Source organism: Pipistrellus hanaki (assembly GCF_964339955.1).
Source record: "Pipistrellus hanaki genome assembly, chromosome: 7".
NCBI classification, from domain to species: domain Eukaryota; kingdom Metazoa; phylum Chordata; class Mammalia; order Chiroptera; family Vespertilionidae; genus Pipistrellus; species Pipistrellus hanaki.
Window position 1 is genome coordinate 83,280,750 of NC_140509.1, and position 22,408 is coordinate 83,303,157.

The 22,408-nt window shown below is 51.4% G+C and overlaps 1 protein-coding gene across 4 annotated transcripts in view; it reads left to right on the forward strand.

The window, feature by feature from the left end:
- Positions 1–22,408, forward strand: part of TIAM2 (TIAM Rac1 associated GEF 2) — a 151,307-nt gene that overhangs the window by 42,808 nt on the left and 86,091 nt on the right. For 3 of the 4 annotated variants that reach the window (XM_084889394.1, XM_084889397.1, XM_084889396.1), the window contains exon 1: positions 16,529–16,673. The exons of the other annotated variant lie outside the window; for it this stretch is intronic. The gene's annotated coding sequence lies outside the window, so the exon portion shown is untranslated. Of the gene's footprint in view, positions 1–16,528; positions 16,674–22,408 lie in introns of those variants that run through there. 4 annotated transcript variants of the gene reach the window in all.

Sequence of the window (22,408 nt, forward strand, 5' to 3'; positions counted from 1 at the left end):
AGGAGAAAGTTGTGAGCTGTTAGAGCGGAGAGGAGCACGGTAGCCGGTGTGTGTGTGTGTGTGAGGATGCACGGGGGGACACGGTCCTCTGTGGGCTGCAGAGGATTCGCATTGGAGGCCGGAGGGCCCGGAGCTGGAAGGGTCAGTGGAGGTTGTATGCCATGGAAAGATGCGGGGGATTTTTTACCCTAAGGGACAGGTAATAGGAGGATCTGGCTGGCGTTTTACATTCCCCCCCGGCTGCGTGTGCAGGGGAGATCTGTGGGTGGAGGAGGGCGGGGCAGAATGACAGGGCAGGGAAGGGGAGTGAGGGGCATGGGAAGCAGGTAGGACCTGGAGGACTTACTGAATGGAACCTGTCTGTCAGGAAGAGGGGAAGGAGAGGCGAGCATAGGATAATTGGCGGGTTTCTATCTTGCGAGAGAGCGGCCAGATGGAAAGGCCATTATCATCCCAAGTTGGGTACCGGCCCAGGTTATCTGGGGGCAGCGTGGGGGCGGAAATAGCGTCAGTCGGGGGCATCTTGATCTTGAAGTGGCACGTTCAGTAGGTTGGTTAAGTGGGCCTGGAGCCGAGAAGATCCATTTAAGCTGGAGATGGAGACGTGGTTGTCATAGCGACCGTGAAGGTCCTGAAGTCACCCAGGAGGAGCACGTGAGAGGGGACGAGATGAGGACCGAGCTCGGAGCCGCGGAGGGCGGCGGGCAGGGAAGTGGCACAGGGAGTCTCCTATGTTAGGTTTTATGGGAAAGAACACTGTTCCTGGAGAAACAATAGCCTACAGTCCGCAGGATTAAAATCCATGTTTCCTGCGAGGAGCTAAGCCGGCCTCATTTTAGGTTCCACTTAGAAGTTTCTGTGTCTCACGCCTGGAATCTGCTGTTACAGCTTCACCATCCGAGGGCCCTCCAGCCCCCGAGGTAGGCTGCGCTGTTGCTGTTTCCCATTCCTATGTCCCCGGTCCCTCTCTGGTCTCGATTGCCTGAGGGCTTCCATAGAAGGGCCAAGTCCTCCTCTGCACACTGCGATATTGCACCCACATTCCACTCCAGCCCGGGTTCGGGGCTCCGTGCTCCCCCGGGTTTGCCCAGCCAGAAGGGGGGGCCAAGGTCACGTCCACCACGGCCTGGGAGGGGAGGGGAAATGAGAGTCGTGGGGCTCTGTTCCCTGCCCAGCTGCCCGGCTCCCCGTAATTACAAGCCTCATTCCCACTTCAAACGCCAGTTTCCTACCTGCAGTGGGCACCCTCAGAAGCAGGGCCCCCGCATGGCTGAGTGGGAGGCCTGCACCCGCACCTACTCATTAGCACCTTTCATCCCCAAGATAAAAGGCCTCCCAGACACCGGGATCCCACGGAATCCCTTTGAGGCCGGGAGGTGGAAAGCAGACGGAGGAGGAGACCCGGGATGCCTTTCCTCCCCACCTCCCTAGCAGCTTGTTGGTAGATCCAGGGGAGAGCCAGGATGTGGTGTGTGATCTGAGCAGACTCACCGCAGGCCCTGTTCTGTGTTGATGGCGCCATGCTCTCCCAGGGCCTGCGTTGGTCAGTGATTCCTGCCAGACGGGTAGCTGGTATCAGTATTGACTCGCTGATCTGGACCCGAGGATTCTACCCACGAGACAAACTTAGTCACGGGCGCCTCTCCCTATCAGCTAATTGGCTGCAAAATTAGTCCTTTGCCGGGAAGTTAGGGTGCTGTGACTTAAAAATATCCGTATAAGGTTTAAGCATAATAATCTCCTCTAATGGACTGAGTGTAATGATAAGCTTACTTCACATATTTTTTTCAGATTATTATTATCAAGAAGTCTTCTGTTGAGTCTTCATTAAGATCTTCTTGAGGGACTAAGAGACTTAGTTCCTCAGCTGTGATGGATGTACTTTCTGTCTTCAGAACTGATCCCTGTGCTGTTTAACCTGCAGGGCGTGGCTCAGCGGTTGAGCATCAACCCGTGAACCAGAAGATCAAGGTTCGATTTCAGGTGAGGGCACAGGCCCGGTTTTGCAGGCTTGATCCCCCAGTAGGGGGCGTGCAGGAGGCAGCTGATCAATGAATCTTTCATCATTGGTATTTCTCTCTTTCCCTTCCTCTCTGAAACCAATAAAAATAGATTTAAAAAAATAAAAACAACTCAGAGTTGTATCAGTGCTGCTCACTGTGGAAGAAAGCCTGCGTTTCAGACCAGGGATCCCAGAAGCCAGCACCAGAAGGGAGGACTAACATTGATTATTTAACATTTGTTGAGTTGGCCCTGTGTCAGCTAATCCCAGGATAGGTTCTCGTTTTATTTTCACAGCGGCCCGGGAGGTACGAATGGTCGAGTCCTTCGGCGTGGAGGGAAATGGCTTTAGGGAGGGGGATCGGTGAGCCAGAGTGTGGGGTCCCCAGGGGGCAGAGCTGAGGGGGGCCTTGAAGCCTCACTAGGTGCCTCGACATTCTCACGAAAGCGCAGTTGTCTGTTTTGGAAAGACACTGTAGGATTTCCAGTGACTTTTCATCCTTCCTAACCACTTTACCATGAACTCGCACTTCGGCCCCTCCACAGAACACCACGGCCTGGGCGAGGCTATGTTGAAGGAGTGGCGTTAGAAGAAGTTTAAGTTTAAAACATTTGGCTCTCAAAAGAAATTTCAATCGTCGTGCTGTTGATAGTTGGCTCTGCTGACGAATGAGTTTGCCGACCATTGGGCTAGGCTTGTTGGCGGTGTCTCCTCGTGTCCTGGAAGGCCTGGCGTCAGGTGTCAGGTAGACATGGGGGTCAGGGAGACCGATGCTATGCCTCCTAGGTGCTGCCTCCGGGCCTCCGGCTGAGCGCCCCAGGAATGCCGTGTGTGAATTCTCGGCCTTCTCTGACCTGGCGGCGGACATCCTGGAGGGTCACGGGAAGCAGGTCCACGGTGGGAGGGAGCGTTGACGGCCCACCCTCGTCCACAGGAGCGGGTTAAGGAACGTGTGCACGTGGTTTCAAACATCCCCAGGATCCCGCCTGCTCTCCCTGGGACACTGACTAGAAGGACGTTTGGAGATGCGCACCTCACTCACTGTATTTGGGTCTTACGTGCAGACTGGGCTCCGGGCCGCTCCTGTGACCATCCTCCCCTCTGGACCACATCCTGTCCACAGGGCGTGGTGGCCGGTGGCTTTTCAGCCTGTGTGAGGCCGTGAGCAGGTTCCCGGCCACTGTCCTGTGCCCAACGCTTCGCTTGGTGCCTCGAACACAGTAGATGCTCAGCAGCTGCTTCTCGCCTCGCACGCGATGACTGGAGTCGATGCCTTGCCCGCGGGCCGGCCTGTGCTGGCGTTCACATCTTGCGTTTTGTCCCCGGATACCTGACCTTGGTGGGAATGCTAGGGAAGACAGAAGCCGGCCTGGGGAATACGTGGCCCGAGGGGAGACACCCGGGCCTGCTCCCGCCGCCCACGGGCTGTTGGCGGGTGCGTTTCCCACGCGCCGGCTCAGGGACAACAAGGGCCTCGGTGTTGTCCACACGCCTGCCGTCGGGGAGGACGGGCTGAAACTTCCCATTCTCATTGAAATGAGTCCCGCTATCAGGGCCGGCTCACGTTCTGCAGCCTCCTTTGTTGCAGCAGCGTCCGATTCCCTGAGTTTTTTGTGCAGGAGCCGGTGGTGGTGCCAGCGTGAGAGGCGAGGAGAGCTGTTCTGGAGCCTCCCATCTACCCCGCCCCGGGGGCATCGCAGAGCGGCTTGTTCATTGTGTCTCTGAGTCCCCGGGGCCAGAGGGGCTGAGATCAGAACATCCCCCTGTGAGTGGGCCCTGCGGGGGCGCAGCCCGATGGCACAGACCCGGCCACACCAGGGTTAAAAGCGACAGAGTCACGTTTCTGCTCCCAGTCCTTTCCTGGCTCCTGGGAAACTGCCCACTTTTTTACTGTATTGTTTTACCCAGAAACCAGAGCAGACGCTGAGAGGAATCTTGACGGGTGAGCCGTGCAGCTGATAGCAAGGCTAAAGTAAACCCAGAAACGATTTATTTAAAATATATATATATATCTTATTGATTATTTACAGAGAGGAAGGGAGAGGGATAGAGAGTTAGAAACATCGATGAGAGAGAAACATCGATCAGCTGCCTCCTGCACACTCCCCACTGGGGATGTGCCCGCCACCAAGGTACATGCCTTTGACGGGAATCGAACCTGGGACCCTTCAGTCCGCAGGCCGGCTCTATCCACTAAGCCAAACCAGTTAGGGCAACTCAGAAACTTTAAAATGCACTTTATTCAGGGAGACGGGGCGACAAAGGGGTTCAATGGAAGGAGGCGTGAATGTCGGAGAGAAATGCTTGGTGAGCGATGCATGGTTCCCCGGGTTGGTCCAGGGGAGCATATTGGGAGGCCGGGGTCAGGGAAGGTGCTCTCTCTTCCCCAGCAGCTGCTCCTTGACTGTGTCAGGGGCTGTGGGTGCTGCCGGCTCTGACGGGCACCCGGCAGGTGGTCCACGCGTGGAAGCGCGGAGCTGTGAGCTGGCCCGGGCCTCACGGCGGGCTCCCGGACGGACGGGTGCGGGCCCCCGGACGATGGGTGCGGGCCCCCGGATGGACGGGTGCGGGCTCCCGGACGATGGGTGCGGGCCCCCGGACGGACAGATGGATGCGGGCTCCCGGACAATGGGTACGGGTCCCCGGACAATGGGTGCGGGCCCCCGTTCGGATGGGTGCGGGCTCCCGGATGGATCGGACGATGGGTGCGGGCTCCCGGACAATGGGTGCGGGCTCCCGGACGATGGGTGCGGGCCCCCGGATGGATGGGTGCAGCGGCCCCCGGGCGTGGCCTTCCTGTGACTGAGAGGTGGCGGCAGGTCCGATTACATTCAGCTCTTGGGGACGGCAGGGGCAGGGCCTTTGGACAGCTTTTCATCGTGAAGCCCCGGGGAGAACACGTCAGGTGGCTCATTCTCGGTGAAGGTGATGTCACGGGGCAGCAGGTCGGAGGCTGGGACCGGCTGGTTTTCAGGCCGAGCCGGAGAGGAGCCGCCGATGAGCACTGTGTCCACACGTGGTCCCCAGTGCTGTACAGAGAGGAGCACGCTCGTGGCTGCAGACAGGATGGCGAGGGTTTTGTCATAGACGTCGTGGGCCTGGCAGGCCCTGTCAGATCCTTCTGTGGTCTTATAAAAGCCACCGTTTTTATTGATTTCAGAGAGGAAGGGAGGGAGAAGGGGATAGAAACATCAGTGACGAGAGCGAATCATTGATCGGCTGCCTCTTGCATGCCCCACACTGGGGACTGAATCCACAGCGGGGGCACATGCCCTGACCAGGAATCGAACTGTGACCTCCTGGTGGACCCTCAACCACTGAGCCATGCCAGCCAGCCGGGCCATCCTTCTGTCGTCTTACCTAATGCCTTGGAATAAGAGAATATCTTTTTTCTTTTTTTAACAACAACAAACTTTACTCTGTATATATATTATAGATAGATCTAGTTTTAAAAACATGATACTTCAGTACAACTTCTGTTAATTCAGCAGTACAAGCTTTTTCTGTCCTACAACATTTTCACTTTATAGCCACCAGGGTGAAAGCGACCTATTACATTTACATCTCACGTATCCTGGCATATAAACAGTACTTACCCGAATTTGAGCCAAAAACTAGAAGTCTTTCGTTCTAGCACTTGAAGAGCTTCCTCGCTGCGAAGAGCCTTAAGTCATAGACGAGTCACATTCCCAGCATTTGCAATTACTGGTTTTAAAACGGCAAGGAACAGGTGAATTCAATCTTTTAATTACAATGTTTTATATACACGTTAGATAACACAGCTCAGTAAGACTTCGCTATCATCCTAAAAGAGAATATCTTGCTAATAACACAGCTGAGACACTGCCCACTGCTGAAGGTGGCTTATGTTTTGTCCAACCCGGTGAGACTCGTTGAGCGGCCCTGGGATGCTCACACAGCATGGACAGGCCATGAGGAGGACACTGGGACCTAAGGAAGGTCCACTGCCTTGTCCCTGGGGCACGGCCGTCCGTTCTGGCTCACAACGGGTGGAGCTGTCCGGCGATCCGAGTTCTGGCCCTCGTTCTTCCCACCGCTGATGGGGCGGGACTCATTGGTTCTTTCTCGGCCTCGCTTTCTTCAGCTGCCACATGGGCAGGGTTTGAATCAGTGTGCTCTAGCCGGAAACCTGCCTGAGAGGGTTTCAATCCTAAATGATTAACAGTTACTATTACTCGGGATTCTCCAGGGGAACAGAGTCAGCAGGGCCTGTGTGTCAGGCTAGCAGTGGAGATGTATTTAATAGATTGTTTCACACTGTAGTGGGAGCTGATGAGTCTGGGGGCAGACTGGCAGACTGGACATTCAGGCAGAAGTTGTTGCAGTCGTGAGTTTGGATTCTGCAGGGCAGGAGGTGGGAAAGTCAGGCAGGGCTTCTGTGTTGGGTCTGTAGACAGAATTCCTTCTTCAGACCTGGGTGCTTGCTATTGGGGTCTTCCACTGATTGGGTGGGGCCCACCCATGTATGGAGGATAATCAGCTCTAGTCAGAGTCCACTGATTTAAATGTGAGCGACATCTAAAACATATCTTCACAGCAACGTCTAGACTGGCATTTGACCAATTATGCACCATGCCTGGCCAGGTTGGCACATAACATTAATCGTCACAGAGCTAAGCTGTAACTTCCCCCTTTTCTGTCCTAAAAGTTGTGGTGTTGCTTGTAATAGGTCTCGTGATGGAAAAGCAGACTCGTCTAAAACTAAATCATGTCGTGCTAGCCATCAGATGTGTTACTTCTTCCGTCAGTCCGTTCATCATGCATTTGTTAAGCACCACGTGTGAGGCTAGACATCAGGAAGCCAAAGATAAGCCAGATGAACCTGAGACTTTCAAAGTCGTTAACATCCATTAGGGAGGCCGGCAAGGGAAAAGGAAGTATTAGGAGGTAGCGAGGTGGGGGCAAGGAGAGAGGTTTACACCTCCTGTGTTGGTGGGAGGGAGGCAGGGGGCCACGGGAGACTTTACAGGAGCGGAGACACGGAAGCTGGGTCTGAGGGGTAATTGGGAGTTCCGCAGGGAGGCGCTCCCAGCTGGGAGGAGCGTGTGCAGAGGCCCGGGGAAGCTGTCACCCTCGGGAGCCGGCAGAGTCAGGACGAACGTGTGGAAAGCTTCTGTAGTGTCCTCGGTGCAGGAGCCGCACTATCTGTCCTTCTCATTGGAAACATTGAAATGTGGCGGATCTGATAGTTCATAGTTTCCTAGTCAGTAAAATATCATCAGCAAAAGAGGACAGTCTTGGCTTTTCAAAAACGGTCTGTATAAAGTATTGGGTAGGATCCCCTGAAACTTGTTCCGGTTTACAGTGTTACCATGGAAACATATTTTCTTGTCCATGATGGTTTGATTACAAAGTGAATCCAAGATTTCTGCCTGTGCAGGATTGGCCTTAGAAGGCAAGCATTTTTGGCCAAATACATAGTTTAACATGTTCTCCGAACCAATTCTGTCACCTTGGGCAAACCAGCCTTCCTCTTTCAGCTCTAACTTCTTACCTGCAGTGACAGGAGTTGGGTTGGTTTTTAAAGGTTAGTCTGTGATCCTGTAAATGGAATTATTGCCGCTGTGCCTCCTTACATAGGTGTATCTCTATAGCGTGAGCCATTGTGATAAGCAACCATTTCCCAATAGTGACTGTTTACAATGAAAGTCATATATTGCTGCTTTTAACATTTCGTGAACACTTTTATTACTTTATGCGCATTAACGACTAAGTACTTAAGAATGACCAAGAAAAGTAGCTAAGGCCTGTTCCGTTTCATAGTTGAAGCGACCAGAGGCTCAGACGGTTTAAGCCACGAGGCTGGGCTCACTCAGGTTCTAACGGGGAAACGGGGGGATTGAAGCTCGGTCTTGTGGCTCCAACGTCTGCATTCTTTATCAAGGTCTGTGACCCACAGCACACCACCGTTGCCATGGTGCAGTATCCTGTGTACATAGCAGAGGGGAGGTAACGCCTTATGGAAAGGCAAGTGTTACTCTCTGAGAGCAACCTAACCCTGGACAGTGCTGGTGGGTAGGCTAGTGGGGCCTTGAAGGTTAATGTATCACTGGAAGTCATGTCAGAGGAACAGGAACTGCTCTCCGCAGTCAGAGAGGCCCAGAGGCCGCCTGCTTAATAAGTAACAGAACGCCGGTCCTTGACCTCACCTACTTGCACCTGAACTGTGCCCCACAGTCCATGGTAACTGTATGTGAACTCCGGCTCTTCTTAGGGTTCTGGCTGGTTCCTCTGCCCAGGGGTCAGTGGTCTGGGTGTGAGGGACCATGACCCCAACTTTGAAAGAGCAGTCAGAGCCCAGCCTAGTCTGTCACCTCGGGACATTTTCTGAACTTTCCTTTTTAAATTGGCCACTTGTCACTGTCTCGTCTTCCTGACCCTGCGTCGCAGGTATCACGGTAGGATGTCTTTCTTGTTTGTTTATTTACCTCCTAGAGGCCCAGCACACGAAATTTGTGCATGCAGGGAGTGGGGGAGGGTCCCTCAACCTGGCCTGCACCGTCTAGCAATCCAGGACCCCTGGCTCCTAACCGCTCGCCTGCCTGCCTCATGGCCCCTAACCACTCACCTGCCACCATGATCACCCCTACCCACTCTGCTTGTCTGCCTCATTGCCTCTAACCACTCTGCTTGCCTGCCTCATTGCCTCTAACCACCTCTGCCTTGGCCCCTGCCACGCCGGCTTTGTCCAGGAGGATATCTGGGATGACTTCCTGAAGGTCGTTCGGCTGTCCAGTCTCATTAGTAGGTAAATAAACAAGAAAGACATCCTACAGTGATACCTGCGATGCAGGGTCAGGATGACGAGACAGTGACAAGTGGCCAGTTTAAAGAGGAAAGCTCAGGGAATGTCCCGAGGTGACAGACGAGGCTGGGCTCCGGGATCTCATTGTTATAGATTTGTTTCCACTGCCCCCTCCCGTTTGAATGAAGCTCAGCGGGAGCAGACATTTTCTTATTCACTGTTCTACCCCCACCTCTGGACTAGTGGATTGATCAGAGTAGGTTGTCCGTCCGTCCGTCCGTCCGTCCGTCCATCCATCCATCCATCCATCCCCTGTCCTTCTTCTTCCTCCCTCCCTCCATGGATCTATCTACAAAATGACTTGGTCACATGAAGTCATTAGATGAAGCAGTAAATAGGATGTGGGAAGACCCTCAGATTTCCTCCAGCGCTAATGACTTAACCCTTGATTTTTCTCCCTGCTGCTCCCTTTTTGTACCAAACCCACGACATGGCAGAATGCAGAGGAATCGAACTTTCGTCACAACATTCCAGTCCTGAGACACTGTTTCTCACCCCGTCCGTGTCTCTGACGGACGGACAACCTACTCTGAGAAAACCGAAAAAATTCGCCTCTACTTCTGTATTAGTCGTGGAAAAAGTAGAGATATTTTTGCAGAGTCTCATATTTCAAGAAAAACGGAACAGAGGGTGTGTTGTGTGCTGAAGAATGCTCGCACACATGTAACTGGCAGGCCAGCGGGTTCTGTTTCTTAAGAACACAGCCCTCGGGCCTGCGCGCTCACACAGTCCAGCAGCCCCGGAGCTTGTGACTGCCCCTCTCTGGACGGTAAAAGCGTCTCTCTGTGTCCAGACACAGTTCTTCTGCTTTTGTTTCAGGCCATTTGCTCCCTTTCAGCAGCAAAACCCCTCTCCTTTCCGAAGATCCGTGGTTGGGTGACCTGGGGACCGTGTGTGACTTGCACACACATGTGTGCTCTGGATCGAGGCTGCACCCCGCCTTCTCCAGGGGACCCCCAGTGCTCCCTGGACGGTCTGGCACCAGGCGGACGAGGGTGTGGCACCTCCTGTGCTCCGGGTGGGACTACCCGGAGGCCCGGCTTTCCGCCCGCAGGGGCACAGGCCCAGGTCTGGGGACTGTCTCGTGAGCATTTGACTTAGGGTTTAAAACGTTCTTAATGGAAGTTTTCCTTTGCAGGAACTTTTACTCAGTAGGCCATTATATCCCCATTAAGTACGTTTGGACAATCCACAATCACTGACAGTGTATAAAATCCTAAGTCCTGAAATTAAATGCAGCGGTTTAGAATAAGTAAAGGTAATGTTTTATATAAAGGATACAATTCGTATTAAAAATATAATGTGCTTTTGTTCGTTTATTCTGTTTTACAAGGGTCCTGCCTTCATGGTGAAGATAAACTGGGAGGGAGGGAGGGAGGGTGGAAGAAAAGGAAGGGAGAAAGGAGGCGGGAGGAACCAGGAAAGCTGGCTTTTGCTGTTTGTAGGGTGACTGTCTGGAGGAGGGGAGAGGGGTGAGTGTTGATAACGATGGGCAGACTGGACCTAATTAGTGGAGTGATTTTAGGGTGGCTCCTGGGAAGCCCCTGATTTGAAGGGTCCTCATCCATCAATTGGGAACAGCGGAATGCGCTCCCTGATGGGCCTGAGCTTCCCGTCACTCGGTGTCCATCTGTCAGGCTGCTGTGGGAGGGCCTCGCGTGAGAAGCAAGATCGGGCCAGATAGATGACCTCCACCGTCCCTTCTGAAAACTCAGATCTAATTATCCCAGGAATTAAACTGATTAGGAGCCTTTCAGCTTGAGCAGTTTCACTTCAGTTTAAAAGAAGAAAACACTGTGAGTGGACCGAGAGGCTGACTCTACCCCCTTTTAATGACATTTGGCTAAGGGCAGGTGACTTGGGCTTCCTGAAACATTCCTACAACCCTTCCAACACGTTCCAAACAGATGTGCCTCGTGGCTAGTACTTATAAGCCAGAATTTTATGAGCCTATTCCCTAACTGACATTTTTCTGCTGAAAATTTTCATTTTACCTTAGCTGAAACTCATTTTGTAGTTTTTATTTTTGGGAGCATGGTTTTTTAATATGAATTTTTTTTCGTTTATATAAAACATTACCTTTACTTGTCATAAACCATTCTATTTAATTTCAGAATTCAGGATTTTATACACTGTCAGTAATTGTAAATTGTCAAGACGTGCTTAGTTGGAATATAATGACATGCTAAATAAAAGTTCCTTTAAAGGAAAGCTTTTAAATCTTAGTTTTTATGTCATTTAATATTTGCTCATTCTTGCAAAAGGAATGAACCGGTCATTTGGGTAGATTATTGAGGGTTGCCTGTTATGTAATGTAAGGTACCACTGGGACTTTGTAAACATTTGTGCCGTAGAATCCCTCATTTTCATTAGTAGTTTTCTGTACATGTCCGATGACTTTGAGATGCTTAGGAGAAGTGTGATGAAATTTAGGTTTTCTGCGACTTTAGAGCACTGCTCCCCAGGCTAGGGCTGCATTTGAATTTTATTAAAGTTGCTCTTGATATACAAGATGCTTGGCCATGGGCTGTTTGGGCATTTTCTAGAGGCCAAGCAGCTTGGATGTGAGAACAGCTGGATTTTAAGCAGAAACTGTGGGAGTTTTGCTCCATCGGCATAGACGACTTGTGGAGGCTGGTTGTAAACAGAAGGGCGTAAGAGGCTCTGTCACTGGATGTCCACCACAACGGGCCCTGTCCTTCCTTTCGCGGCTCCACCATCACCACCGTCACTGCCACCTCTCACTCACTCACTTAGCCACTTATCCACTCACCCACCCACTCATTCACTCACTCACCCACCCACCCACCCACTCACTCAGCCACCTATCCACTCACCCACTCACTCACTCATCTACCTACTCACTCACCCACTCACTAAGCCACCTATTCACTCACCAACTCACCCACTCACTCACTCAGCCACCTATCCACTCACTCACTCATCTACCTACTCACTCACCCACTCACTCACCCCCTCACTCACCCACTTATCCCACCCACCTATCCACTCACTCACCCACTCACTCACCCACTCATTCACTTACCCACCCACCATTCACTCACCCACCCACCTACCCACCCACCTACCCACTCATTCACTTCCTCACCCACCAACCCACCCACTCACTCATCCACCTACTCACCCCCTCACCCACCCACGGGGTATTTATTGGGCATTCGCCATGTGCCAGGCACTAATGAAAGGAAAGGCTTTAAACAAGATCCCTGCTGTATGGAGTTTACGTTTGCCGGCAGGCCTTGTGCTAAACAACCTACCTGTGTTACTTAATTCTTACAGCCACCCGGTGAGGCAGGTAACTTATTCCCATTTTACAGACTAGGAACCTGAGTTCAGTGACTGGTCCAGTGCCACACAGCAGGGTCTGAGGCCAGGGCAGAGGGGCACTAACGCCTGGGCCTGAGCTGGTTTGCTGGCGCCTGGGAACATGCCTGGTGGGGGGGGGGGGGCACGTGAATTGCACGTGTCAGCTGCGCATTTGTGTGGGTCTGAGCCTTGCACTCTGGGGGTGAAGCCTCCAGACCAGGCAGTTTGAGGCTGAGGCAGCGCGCCCTTACTGCTCTCTGGGCCAGTGTGGAGCTTCTGGCTTCAGAAGCAGACTCGTTAGCTCTGTGCCTTCTGGTGAAATGGGGAGAAAAGTTGTCCCCCCACATCGTATCCCTGTGGATTTTAGGAATTTCACAGGAATATGTGTTTCTTACGCTTCATTTCCCCCTAGTATTGCCTTCATCGAGAACATTTTTCAATGGCGTAGCTCTCAAATCCCATGTTTCTTGAGCCTACGTCAAAGTATTGCTTTTCCGTGAAAAATAGACTCCAGTTCGTCACCCGGACGCGTATCACGGGTCATTGCTCATTCGTGTAATTTTAAAAATATATATATTTTATTGATTTTTTACAGAGAGGAAGGGAGAGAGAGCGAGAGAAACATCAATGGGAGAGAGTCATCGATCAGCTGCCTCTTGCACGCCCCACACTGGGGATGTGCCCGCAACCAAGGTACATGTCCTTGACCGGAATCGAACCCTGGACCCTTCAGTCCATAGGCTGACACTCTATCCACTGAGCCAAACTGGTTTTGGCTCATTTGTGTAATTTTACCAAAGTGATGTGTATATGTGTGAGCGTATTTAATCTTTTGGAATCCTGTTGGGATGAATGTAATTTATATTTTAGCCTTTATTTGTTATTGCTACTTTCTTTATTGTTACCAAATGAAGTCCTTAGAATCGACTCAATAATTAGGTTTCATGGGACATTTTTTCCCCCCCTGTAACTTTGTTTGACTTAAAAAGGGAAGAATAGGGAAGAAGTTAAGTTTCTTGTATTTTAAGCAAAGCTATTAGTTCTGACTGCTCATACTACTTCAGCAATTGTATTTTTTACAATATATTTTTATTTTATTGATTTGTTTACAGAGAGGAAATGAGAGGGAGAGAGAGTTAGAAACATCAATGAGAGAGAAACATTGATCAGCTGCTTCCTGCACACCCCCTGCTGGGATGTGCCTGCAACCCAGGTACATGCCCTTGACCAGAATGGAACCTGGGACCCTTCAGTCCACAGACCGGTGCTCTATCCACTGAGTCAAACCTTTTAGGGCAGCAATTATACTTTTAATGTCAGTTTTTCTTATAATGTTTATAGATTGGTATATCTTTATATTTTTATTTGAAACGGACGTGATTGTTATCAACCCCATTTTACGGTGAAGGGGATGGGGTTCAGAAGGCGTCTAAGTTACGGGGAGATGCTGTGCTAAGGCCGGTCGGCTTGTTTTGAAGCCTGCGATATTCCCGCCACACCCGGGGCCCATTTTTTTTTATTATGATTTTTGATAACAAAGTGAGGATACTCATGTCCTTGATTACAACTAGGTTCCCAACAGTTTTGGCTTAGTCTTAACTAGCCATGTAGCAAACACGATGTTTGAAAAGGTTTTTCGCTTTATTGAGGTATAATTGACATATGACATTGTAAGACATATAAGTGTGCACCATGGAGCTTTTATATTCCTACATGTATGTTATATATATATATATATATATATATATATATATATATATATATATATATATATACACACACACACACACACACACACATGAGAACATTACAGTTCTTTCTTAGCAGATTTTAATTATGTAAAGCTGTAGCCACCATGCTTCACACTGGAGCCTCAGGATGTATTAATCTTGTAGCTGAGAGTTTATCCCCTTTACCAACCTGTCCCTGCTTTGCCCACCCTCCAGCCCCTGGCAACCACTTTTCTACTCTTCGTTTCTATCAAGTTGACTGTGTGTGTGTGTTTGTGTGTATGTGTGTGTGTGTGTTTGCGTTATATATGTCATTTCTCCCAACCCCTTTAATAAGAAAATTAGCAGAAAACATAAAAAGGTTGAGAGGCTTGACCAGTGAACAATATACTTACCACTTGAGCTCTGTAACTGCTAACACTTTGCTATGTTTGCTTTTACATGTGCCATTTTGCATTGTGTGTTTGAGGACAGGATGCTTCTTAAGTAGTGCTTTACGTAATCCTGGGAGGTCTTTGCCCAGGAGCTTAATTTTAGATGTTAACACAGGTGACCTGCATTATCATTTCAGAAGGAGGCGCTAGATAAAGTCTAGTTTTGTGATTTGGAAGTATGCTTTTTTTTTTTTTTTTTTTAAATTTTAGAATGGAGTACTACGTTGAGAGTAGTTGGGCCAAGTCTAGGGAACTTGAAAACTATTACATAGTTTGAAACCCCAAGTGCCTTTCTGGGCTCATAGAACTGAAGTTCTTTGGGTGACCTCAGTGATATGAAATGGGAGCTGACAACGCGAACCCATTGGCAGTGTCTGAGGAATGCTGGAGACATTCACGTTACGGCAGTCCTGGCATGCAGAGATGGGTGGATCACATGTGCCAGAGGTCAGAATTGTCCTAAGTCTAGAAGCAGGAATGGAATGGGACTGCAAATATTTCCATGCGGTTAAATTGTTCTTCTGATCACTTTTTTAACCTTAGAAGCGCATCTCTTTAAATTTTTCTTCTTCCTTCGGACATAAAAATCTTTTCCTCCTTTTGTATCAAGGAGTAGTTCTTGTCTCAAGGTTCTATGGAAAAAAATATGCTTGTTACATGCTGGCTGTAGTTCATTTTACTTGTTTGGTTAACAACAGAAGTGATGTTATTGCTAGATCTAAGGGAACAGGAGCTCCGATGACTCAAGCATTCTTACTTCTTCTGTGTTTACCCAAAGTATATTTTAAACACACACACACACACACACACACTCACACACACACACACGTGAACATTTTGGGAATTCCCATGTTGTCTGTTATGTGACTTGGCTTCCGTGGCAACCTTCTGACTTCAGTCCCAGTGGCTGTGGTTACGTGGGTGGCATGCCCTGGCTCTGCTGCCTGCTGCTGACCAGCTGTGTGACCCAGAGCAAGTCACTTAAGGTCTCTGGTTACTTATCCATAAAGAAGCGAGGGGGCTGGGTTAGGCAGTGTTTTTGCAAATCTACTCCAGCAGCACTAAAAATCCCTTGGTTCTGTGCTCACACTAAAGTTTTTGTGGAGGCCAGATTAATTTTTATGACCAGTAGACGGATGGTTGTACTATTTGCCAATTGAAATTAGAAAACATAGCTTCAAGCATCTATTAACTACATAGAAACTGGATGAGAAAACATTGTGTGTGTGTGTGTGTGTGTGTGTGTGTGTGCGTGTGTGTGTGTGTGTGTAATGATTCATTTTCATGAATCTAAGGAATTAAAAGCTTATAAGTCTAAAGCAGAATCTGATCATTAATGTTAAGTAAGCATAAACCTTATCTGTTGAATATGCAGATCCATTCACATTTTAAAAATAATGAAAACATTGCCTTAAAACCTTGTCACACGCTTATCCAGGACAACTTGAAAACTTCTGCTTACACGTGTGCTTTTTTCTATAGAATATAATTTAAAAATTTCAATAACTACAAAGAGAGAATTCTTTTCCCCCCCATTCACACCTTCTCCTCAGTACATAACATAAAATGATGTTGGGGCCCCCTTGACATTGAAGGTCTTCCATCCAAAGACACAGCAGGACCTCTGGCCTGCCACCTTGTAAAAGGCCACTTAGTGCCCATTTGTGTTAAACCAATGCCCTGTGGGGAGAGCAAGGCCGTCAGAGCGGCCACCACAGCTCAGCCAGGTGACAGGACCCCGCTCGGAGCCCGCACATGCGATGCTGTGCAAGGCACAGAGTGACTGCAGGGCTGCTCGGAGGCAGGGCTTTACGACTGTTCCATTCTGGCTGTGGCTTTGGAGACAGAATGTTTACTCCCGTTTTTTTAACCACGAGGTTGGTAGGTGTGCATTCTTCCTCCTGAAAGGCTTAAAAAACACACACACACACACACACAAAAAAAAAAACACCAGGCAGCGGAGAGAGGGAGCTTTATTCGCAGCCCCAGCCCGGGCGTTCCCCTGGAGGCGGTGGCGATCCTGGAATGCGGCTCCAACAGCAGCCCAGTCATGGGCCGCCGGGCTGGCTGTGCCCCGGGCCCGGGCAGCCGTGGAAAACCGCGTTCTGGGGAAGGCTGCCTCCCCCTCCGCCAATGGAAAAAGCGGAGCAGGCGAGGGCGTGGAGCTGGCAGACAGAAATACTCGCAGCCTGCACAGGATCCGCTTTTAGCTGCTGCCCGGCGGCCGCGCTGGATGGCAGACGCCGCTTCCTGCCGGCCACCGACGGGACGGGCGGGGAGGAGGCCGGGGCCGGGGCCGGGGCCCGGGCTCTGCAGCGCGCCCTTCTCGCCCACAGAGCCCCGTGCTGGCGAAGGTAAGGTGGCAGAGCTTTCCTTGTGAGATGGAAGTGTTTCTCGGCATGTTCTCCTGGGCGGCAGCTTGTCCTGCTCTCGCCGTCCTGTGTGGTGTACTATTTTGCTCATGGGCTGCACACGCTGCTGTGCTTGGGGGGACGGGACCTTGAAGTTGGGGTGTCTGCCTGGTTGACACACCTACCAGGGACGGATTGCCGTTGCCCGCCTCCTTCTACTAACGAGTCCCCCCAAAGCGGGTGTGTATGTGGCGTGGACTGATTGTGGCTGTGATCTCCGGAGAGGACCGGCGCTCAGAATGACGCGGGAGGCATTGGTGACTATCACCTTATCTCCGCCAGGCACACGGGGAAGTCCCAGTGCGGCAGAGAGCCGTGTTCTGCCGTTTCCTGGATGTTGTGTAACCTTCGCTTTGAGTTGAGTGAGTTACTTTTCGGACTTGTGATTTGAGGTCCCCAGTTTGTTCAGGTTTGCCCTTAACTTTGGTCTCGAGCTTTCTGGAAAAGAAGAGGGAGCCCCTGCGATCGGAGTGTGTGTGTGGGGAGGGGGCGCCTGTGTAAGCAGAGGGATTGAGGGGTCCCCCCATCCCTCCGAGGCGGCTCATTCATTGGGGTCTGTCCCGGCGCGGAGCCCGGTGGCCAGAGCCCGGGAAGCGGCCGGCCCGGGGCTGCCTCCGCTTCACGTTGCTCTGCCCAAGCATGTAATTCCCCGAAAATTGGTGGGTGGAGAGACAGAAATAGGGAGCTCTATTGAAGACGCTGTAGCTCGGAGGATTATTTATAGAATTTCTGGAAAGTAAGGGCCCAGCCACACAGCTGCTGGAGTTCCTCCTGACAAGTCAGAGCGTTGCGCTGCGGCCCCGTGTCCTGGGCTCGCTCACGGCGATGGGCTGCGAGTCAGCTGGGGGCGGCGGCATGGTCCCTGGCCATGACCCTGCAGGTCCTTCATTTCCTTCCCAGCAGTGTCAGCTAGCGGCGGAGGGATGGCCAGTGAGCTTAGAATGAGCAGACCCATGGGTAACACATTGCTAATCAGTATTGATATATTGATTTCAGAGAGGAAGGGAGAGGGAGAGAAAGATAGCAGCATCAGCGATGAGAGAGAATCACTGATGGGCTGCCTCCTGCAGGCCTCACACTAGAGATCGAGCCCACAACCCAGGCAGGTGCTCTGATGGGGAATCGAACTGTGACCTCTTGGTTCATAGGTGGATGCTCACCCACGGAACCACGCTGGCTGGGCCTATTTAGTGCTTTTGCTGCTGAGACACAGCCTGCAACCATCTAGAGCAGGTTCGGAGGCAGTGTCACCAGCCTTCTTTGGAGCCACATGGATGCTTGTCGCCGGCTTTGAATGTGACCAGAGTTGCCGGGCGGACTGAGGCCTGGTGAAGAGCCCAGGCCTCCAGTGCACAGGGACCAGCCCAGAGAGGCCGTGAATGCAGGCAGGTGACACCTGTCTGCGGGGTGCAGGGTGGAGGGGTGACCCACAAAGCCCCCTCCTTAGCCCAGGCCTGGCGGGGCGCCTGGCGGTGCAGATAAGGGCCGGCCGGGCTCTGTGCCAAGGGATTGCGCTTGCAGAGTGGCCCCACGTGGCCACCGAGTGAAACAATGGTTCTGTCCTGGGGCCCACGATTGTGTTTGGGAAGAGCCATAGTCCCTCGGCAGAGATTGAAGGTTAGTGCGCGGTCTCTGCCTCCTCCCGCCGCCGACACGAGTGGGCGTGGGAGGGGGCATGGAGGGGACGGGAGGGCAGCCACACACCTTCCCTGAGCCCCGGCGCTGTGCCCGCCTGCGCCCGCGGGGCTGCCCGCTTGGTGAGGATCAGAGATGGCAAACCACGTGCCTGCGATCGCTTAGCTCAGCTGTGCAGTTAAATGAAAATTATGTCCTTTTTATGGAACCTTTAAAAGTCTTTCAGACATTCTGAATAATTTCAGGGATGATGGATATTTTTCATTTGTTATTAAGTGTACGCTAATAAGAGGCAAGGTAAACATGGCTTAAAAAAGGAGACTAGGGTATGGAATTGAAAAGAAATATTAGAGACAGGAAAAAGTATAAAACAGAGGCAGATAAGCCTGCATTTCTGACTGTTGACACACAAAAGTACTAACATGGTATTGTAACAGTTTGAGTTTCTGATAACGGTGGGTGAGTGTCTTTTGATTACTCGATTGTATCATAAATGGAGGCTTTAACGTTGACATCCCAGGAATATACCTGTATATCCTGGGTTTCAGCTCCGTACCGGCCCTGCCATTGTAGAACCGAACAGGCGCCTTAGACAGTTTCTCGTGGGGAAGCTGGAGAGCGCAGGCCGGAAGCGGCTGCCCGGCATCCCGGACATGCTCGGCTGTGGGTCCGGAGCGAGATCGCAGGCTTCCTACTGGTCCTCTCCTAACGCTCCCTGTTTCTTTGGTTACAAAAACCTTGGCACATCCTGAGATATCTTTGTAAATTACCATAGACGTGTATGTGTATACGTATGTATGTATGTGTGTGCCTCTGTACCGGTACTGTACGTACACACGTATCTCTCCATTCCGTCCCTCCCTTCTTCCCTGCCGCTGCTTACCTGCCTACCTACCAAGCCGGACAGAAGTAAACCTCGAATCAGAGGCAACACAAAGGCTTCTGTTGCTCTGCGATCCTAGTGACGTTCAAAGCGGTGCACTCGGTTGGTGGCCCTCATTGCCCGTGACCGAGGGCCCCGATGCTGGTGATGAGCAGCCTTGATGAGACCTCCCCTGCCAGTCCGTTCTACACGATCCCAATCCTGGCCAGTGGAAGGCTGTTAGTGTTTGGAAGATCCCAGCCTCCGGATGAGAGACAGGCTGTGGAAGGGCACAACAACAACAGCAGCAGCAACAGCAACAGCACAGCGATGGGCTCCAGCTCTCAGTGCCAAGGCCGGGAAGGAGCTTCCGGAACAGTAAGCCTTCCAGATGCAGTGACAGAGAGTTCTCCTCCGACTCGGAAAGGGCTGTGGCAGGAGCTACAGATAGTGTGAGGGGGAAGCGGGCCCAGGGCGTGCCTAGGACTTAAGTAAAGGTTCGGAGTCCCGGGTATCTTTAGGACAGCAGGGGAAAGCGAGGATGATCCCTCTGCTGTTTGGTACTTGGCCGTGGCGCATCCCCGCGGCTGCAGAGTTGACAGAGCCAGGGTCCTAAAAGCAGACGTGAAGAGGGCTGAAGAGGTATGGAGTGTGCAGCTGCGAAAGCGAAAAATCCACGCGGTGACAAAAGCCAGTGAAAGGAAACGCTGAATGGAGAGAATGAAAATAGATTTGCTTTCAAGGCGTCTGCAGCCACTCCCGGAAAGCGGAAAAAGGCATCTTAGAGATAAGTGAGGGGAGCATTATACAGCCACAGCCACAAGCCTGGGAGCCCGGGATCTGAAAAGGGAGCAGAGAGGAAAGAACTTTGTGACAAGTGGACATGAATTCATGGAATGCACACGCACACTCACATAATGTCTGTGCACAATTTATTGAAAATTGATAGGATAGACCACCAACAGGTCGAAAACAACCATCCAAATTAAATACAAAACAACAATAACAGAACCCCAGAAATAACTGGAACCTAGCAAAAACCTTCACTTACGTTTTTATTTTCACACTAGAGGCCTGGTGCATGAAATTCGTGCACTCGGAGGGGGGTCCCTCAACCTAGACTGCACTCTCTCACAGTCTGGGAGACCTCAGGGGATGTCCTACGGGGAGCGGGCCTAAGCCATCAGTGGGACATCCTTACCGCTGCCGCAGAGCGGGAGAGGCGCCCACTACTGCTGCTGCGCTAGCCAGCCGTGAGCCTGGCTTCTGGCTGAGTGGGGCTCCCCCTGTGGGAGTGCACTGACCACCAGGGGACAGCTCCGGCATTGAGCGTCTGCTCCCTGGTGGTCAGTGCGTGTCATAGCGATTGGTTCTGCTATTCAGTTGATTTGCATATTAGCCTTTTATTATATAGGATGTGACTTACAGGGGTGGGGAAATGGAAATTCTTTTTTTTTTTTTTTTTTTTTTAAATATATTTTATTGATTTTGTACAGAGAGGAAGGGAAAGAGATAGCGAGTTAGAAACATCGATGAGAGAGAGTCATCGATCAGCTGCCTCTTGCACAGCCCCCACTGGAGATGGGCCCGCAACCAAGGTACATGCCCTTGACCGGGATCGAACCCGGGACCCTTCAGTCCCCAAGCCAATGCTCTATCCATTGAGCCAAACCGGTTTCGGCGGGAAATGGAAATTCTAAGGAGACACAGTGATAAGCAGTTTACCAAAGACTTCCTCACTGGAGCTGATGCTATGTAGGGCCCTACCACACGTGTATACTGGTGTAGTCAGCGGTTCTCAGATGTCCATGCTGAGTCCTCCTCATCCATGAGAGTCATTCCCTTTGGCTACTCTCCCCACTGCCACATCAGAGTTTCTTGCCACGCACCCCACTCGCATGCAGGGATTTTCCCTAAAGGTTCACATACGTGACAACAACAACCAACACTTTAAAAAACAATGTCTCTTTGTCCCTCTAGCTATCATCTGATTCCATTTCCTCCTTTACAGGAAAGCTCTTGAGCCTGTTGTCTTTGCCAATCTCTTCGATTTCTCGGGCCTCATCCTCAAACTCACTCCAACCCAGCCGTCTCCACCCCACTCTCCTCTGGTCAAGTTCGCGGCTCCCCTCCAGGGCTCTCTTCTCAGTCCTTGCTCTCTGGACCGAACCGCAGCGGGGGAGGGCCCTCGGGGGAGTCCTCCTCATGCCCTCGTCCCCGAGCAGTCACCCTCTGCGATTTGACTCTGATTGGCAATTTCCTCCCTAACGTGACTCCTCCTTCCCCGACCCCAGTTGGCTTTGAGGATGACATGTTCTCTTGGTCTCCTTTTAATTTGATTTGCCGGCTGTTCCTTCTGTTTCTTCATGTGTTCCTCATTATCTCCTTGGCCTCTTCATGTTGGGGTGCTGCAGGGCCTCTTTGCCCTTCTTCTCTTTCCTGTGTTTACTTATTCCCTTGGGGAGCTCGTCGGTGCATGTTTAAATACCATCTTCACAAGCATGTTAGCAAGTCTGTACCTAAGGCCCACCTCTTCCCGGAACTGTAGGCTCCTTTAGCCGACTGTTCACTCAACGTGGCCACCTTAACGCCCAATAGGCAACCCACACCTGACGTGTGCAGAAACCCACACCTTGCCTCCCTCCAGTGCCTGCTCTATGGCGCCTTCCCCATTCTCACATGCGTTGCCCTCAAAATCTTACCTCCCGTGGCGTGTCTCCCCTCCCTCCCATCCACCCAATCCCATTGGCTCTCTCTTCAACTCTGTCTGACTCAGACCATTTCCTATGCCCCCAAAAAGGTTCCGACCCACATCATCTCTCACCTGAATTAGCCTAGCAGGCCCCAGGCTCCCACTTGGCTGCAAAAAGGTTCCGACCCACATCATCTCTCACCTGAATTAGCCTAGCAGGCCCCAGGCTCCCACTTGGCTGCCCGCAGTCCAGATCCGCAGGGCAGCCACAGAATATGCCCCATGGACCGCCTTCTCGAGGCAAAGCCCTCTAATCATGACTTTCAGTCTTATTGTGAAAGCCAAAGTCCCTAAAATGCCCCTCTGGGATGCATTTTCTGGCTCCCTGTCCCCTCTCTGACCCCTGCTGCTCCAGCCACACTGGCCTCCCGCCTGTCCCACCTCCCTGCGCTCTTGAACTTTCTCTCGTCCGTTTCCAGTGCTCTTTCC